Source organism: Notothenia coriiceps, unplaced genomic scaffold, assembly GCF_000735185.1.
Source record: "Notothenia coriiceps isolate Sejong01 unplaced genomic scaffold, NC01 NC01_scaffold00024667, whole genome shotgun sequence".
Lineage (NCBI taxonomy): Eukaryota > Metazoa > Chordata > Actinopteri > Perciformes > Nototheniidae > Notothenia > Notothenia coriiceps.
In genome coordinates, this window is record NW_011357368.1 from 9128535 (window position 1) to 9133469 (window position 4935).

General features: G+C 41.2%; 1 protein-coding gene across 1 annotated transcript in view; it reads left to right on the forward strand.

The window, feature by feature from the left end:
- The first annotated feature begins 1079 nt into the window (after positions 1 to 1079).
- The window catches only part of LOC104955358 (matrix-remodeling-associated protein 5), a 29683-nt gene continuing 25827 nt past the window's right edge, over positions 1080 to 4935 (forward strand). The window contains exon 1 of the mRNA XM_010782688.1: positions 1080 to 1309. The gene's annotated coding sequence lies outside the window, so the exon portion shown is untranslated. The remainder of the gene's footprint in view (positions 1310 to 4935) is intronic.

A 4935-nucleotide genomic window follows, 5' to 3' on the forward strand; every position in this document is an offset into this window, starting at 1 on the left:
TTGTTCAATGTTTTACAAGCATTGGCTTGAATAACGCACATGAATGATTTTCGCGCTTTCTTCTCCAACTGCAGTAAACTTAATAAAATGGGGGCATAAACAAAAGAGCTCTGTTACAAAATAACCTATTGATATGGATTTGTTTAGAGTTTGACTCGGGCAGCAAATGAGCAAGTCAGTGACTTAAGTGTTTCCAAATGTCGGCAAAAAGTCAACACAGTTAACGTGCACATTGTATTTACCAGATCAATGGCATCTATCATGTTATGAAAAGCTAGACTTTACATTTCAACATGAAAAATAATTTCTTCAATCCTGCAAAGTGATATGTAAACCTAGACAAGGTATGGTGCCACAGGGTTTCAATCGTTTCAATACTACAGGTATTAAGTTTAGTATCAGGGTTTAAAGGACAATTGCACGGTTAATACCTTCCCATCCTGTTTGATTCACTGTAATGTTATCCAGGCAGCTCACATGAATGATACTGACTGCCTGCCAACTTTTTCAAAGTACGTGTCAATGTGTGTAGCTGCCAGCACAGCTCCGTATCTATAGGCGATTTATAATAATTGGCTAATCTTTATTCAAAAGCTGTAATGTACCTCAAGAGGGAGAGTAGAGAGGAAGAGGGAGGCGGAGGGTTGGAAAGCGTGTGAAGAGAAAAACAGGCAGAGAGGTAAAAGAGAATCAAAACAGAGATAGGGAGAGGGGGAAAAAGACGCACAAAGGACTGAAATCTATATTAAAAAAAAAAAAGGAAAGCTAAGTGATAATGTTTCCAGCAGGATTGTCCGTGTGAAATGGAAATGAGGAGTCTCAGAGAGGGAAGGCGGGAGAGAATATGAATGGAGGAGGTGAAGGAAGGAGCGTAGGTGTAGGAGGGGATGGAGAAGCAGCATTCCTGACCGCACAGTTACAGAACAGGACTAGAAAGAGGGAAAGAAGTTAATCCGAAATCCAGATGCCTTCAGGACCAACAGAGGGTCAACATATCCACACACACACACACACACACACACACACACACACACACACACACACACACACACACACACACACACACACACACACACACACACACACACGCACAGAAGGCGCTCCATCCCCTCTCCTGTTCTCCTGTTCACAGACTTCGGAAACTCGTCAGCAAACACCAAACGGACAAAAACATTGACTGGATACTTTTTTTACATCCGTTTTTCTTGTAAAACTCTGATTTTCAGCCTGCAGTGAAAACAAAAGGACTTTTTTGGGGTCTTTTTGCACTTGAACTGTTTATTCTTTCCCTTTCTGGAGTTATTTCCAGGTGAGTCTCTTGTGGTTTTCATAATGAGAAGTTGCTAAATGTTCCCAGATGTAACAGTCACTTTAACAGCGCCAGTTGTTTGTGTGGAGGTTTGTTACTTTCTGTTCAGCTTTCTGGTTTTCATTAAAGTTTTTAATTGAAAATCCATCTTACATGCCTAAGCAACAGCCCTAACGTTTGCATGGTTAGGTTTCAGAAGCTGATGTATAGCTGATGACTTAGTGTCCTCATTTAGGAGTGACAGTTAAATAACTTGCGGTTGTAAAATGAGCGTCAAAAGGTTGTCAAATTGACAGTTTTAGAGCCGTATTGGTCTTTCCATCATCGAGGAATGCTGTCTCACTTTGAAATGAGGATGATGAACTGATTTCTTTCTGACTATGTCATGTATTGACAGATGTGTGGTGTCGTGCTAACTCATCTGTTTATTGACTTGTGCTAATTGGGATAAGAAGAAAACAAACGTGTGTTTATTTTACTCCAATGAGCAAACTTATTTCCCGTAAAATAGAGAAAACTGTTAAAAAAACGCTTGTACTTTTTTTACTTATATGTAACCCTTTTTTCCCCCCCATCCACCACAAAAAGGCATCCAGTACGATTATGTTCAAAGAGCATCTGAAAGTTGCAAATATTTATACTTGACATACCGTGCGCAAGACTCATACATCTCTTTCAATCACAGAGTGTGTTTACTATAATCAGGTCCATGGGTGAAGTGCATTTCAGTCATAATGGTACCGCATAGCACTTCAGGCAAGCAGACGCTCTGTATAAATACTCTTTCGTATTTTTGAGCTCCACACAGCTTTGATTTAAAGGGTGCCAGATTCCAGTAATAATAAGCAACAGACACCAGATAGTGCAAAGTATTTTAAAGATTTTCAAAAAAGCCACCGGAGCGTCTTTCCGTGCCACTGCAGCAAGCAATGCTGCAACTTTGAGAGATTTACAGCCAATACTTGGAAAGGAATTTTCAAAGGACTTTGCCCTTTAAATGTAAGCAAATAATTAACGCCCAGTCAGAGAACTTTGTGTCTCGCCTCATACATCAGTGAAAGTGAAAACGTTTGATCACATCCATAGATAAAATTGCTTTAAAACCAATGTGGGCTATTCACCCTCAGCAGAGGGCATCTTATGCTCATTTTCAGGTTTCATTATTGTATTGTGTGCCCCTACTGTGACATGTTTCCTTGCTTTAATGTTCAAAAAGCTCTTTATTTTTCTCATACTGCCTGTGCTGAAGCACCTCTTTTCACCCTCTGTCTGATACCAGAGCCCAGTTTGCTCTGATTGGTTAGCTGGCCGGCTCTGCTGTGACTGGTCAACTGCTTGGAGATGTCCCGCCCCTTAGCATCACATACAATGTGTTGGAGCGCTAGCCAATTGAAGTAAGAGTGTTACATAGTGACGTCACTCTGTTACGGAAGTAAACAAAGGAGTCAAATCAAGGTCTTTTATGCGGGGTTGGGGGTTGTGTGGGAAAGAAAATCCCTCAGGTTTGGACTTGTTTGCCTTGGCAGATCATTTACACGCACAAAACCAGTATAACACACTACAGGAAAACGAAACCCTAAAAAGCAAAAGGATTTTTCTCTTTAAGAAAAAAAGCGGGAAGCCAAAAAAAAATATATATTAATGTTCAAAAGTTTTTTTGTCATTTGTATAATGGTGTTTCTAGTTTGTTATATGATCTTAATCTTCTAGAGATGGATATTAATAGCACAACTCAAATGAAAGAGATTTTTCTGAACGTCTGTATATGGGTAGCACATGATGTTAAAGACTTGCATGAAAACATGTGGAAATCGTATTGTAGTCTTCAATTGACATGTGTTATCTTGAATAAAGCAGCTGTGACTTGGCTGCCAGACATTTTAATGCTTTTGACAGGAAGATGAATTGGCCTGACTCAGACATTCTTGAATGAAAACATCAAGTATTAAAGACATTTGTTGGGCTTTTGATCTGTTTTTATGGATTAAGTTTAGACAACAAAACTGTGTTTGGTTGTTAGTATTGAATTGTCATGCTGCATGCTAGCTAAAGCCACACATGATGCCTCAAAAGCAAAAACACATGGCTATTTTCTTCTCACTGTAATAATTGTTCCTATTACAATTATGCGTTTAAGGCTTGTCACTCATGCGCTAGCATTAGAAACAACCAACTTTATGGTGTGGTCCCTTTCTAGTTAGATAGAAAGCTTAAACGAATTGGAATGAAATTGATTAACTCGGTCATTTAAAAATAATTATCCTGCATGTTGCAACTTCTTGAAGTGTTCAAGACTATTTTGAGTAAAGGATGTGTGTTTAGAGCACAGTTTCTTGACTTGCATAAAACATTTAAAACGTAAAATTATCCAATACGTTTTTCCACACGACACTGTAGCCTATAGGGTGAGGCCTTTTACTTTATATCTGCTTGTTGACAATGTGTGTTTTTTTTAAAAATAATTAGGGCTGTCAGTCGATTAAAATATTTAATCGTGATTAATCGCATGATGTCCATAGTTAATCGCGATTAATCGCAAATTAATCGCACATTTTTTGTCTGTTCTAAATGTACCTTAGAGGGATATTTTTCAGGTTTTTAATACTCTTATCAACATATGAGTGGACAAATAAGCTTTATACAAATGTTTGTTTATTATCATTTGAACAATGACAAATATTCTCATGAATTTAAACACAACAACCTCTGAACAATACAAATATTCGCCCTCAATTCAACCTGGAACCTCTCTCATACAATACAATAATACAAGTGTGTGTGTGTGTGTGTGTGTGTGTGTGTGTGTGTGTGTGTGTGTGTGTGTGTGTGTGTGTGTGTGTGTGTGTGTGTGTGTGTGTGTGTGTGTGTGTGCGTGCGTGTGTGTATGTGTGTGGATATGTTTGACTCAAGGCATATGCTCGAACGGGAGCTGCCTGGACGCTGCAATCATGTTGCGCGCACTATCCGTGCTGACTTTTCGTACAATGTCCCAATGTCTGGCTACCTGCATAAAGTCAAGTGCTCGGCGCAGTTGTCGGCGAAATGTCGCTCGTCTGTTTTCATTGAAACAGCTCCTTATATCCGTTAGCGCAGCTAGCTAGCACCAGATGCTAACAACAACAATACACGTAAGGTGTGCGCGTTCTCTCTCGCTCTCTCGCGCCACACATACACACACCCTCCCTACACACACCCTCCCAGTCCTCCCGATGGCCAGCCCGGGCCTGCCGGTGAGCGTGGAAGTGTGGTCTGCCGCAAGTGGGCGGCAGGAGCGAGGCTGTCAGCATCAGCTTGTAGATGGTATTTTAAACTTGATAAAGGGGAACCACCACCCCGGTCTGCCACTCCTTCGGTACTGTTTCCGACTTCCACGCAACGTTGATGAGACGTGTCAACCATGACAGTCCCTCAACACCCAGAGCCTTCAGCATTTCTGGGCGGATCTCATCCACCCCCGGGGCTTTGCCACTGTGAAGTTGTTTGACGACCTCAGTGACCTCCCCCCGGGAGATTGGTGTCGATCCCCCGTCATACTCCAGCTCTGCCTCTAACATAGAGGGCGGAGTTGTCGGGTTCAGGAGTACCGAAGGAGTGGCAGACCGGGGTGGTGGTTCCCCTTTTTAAAA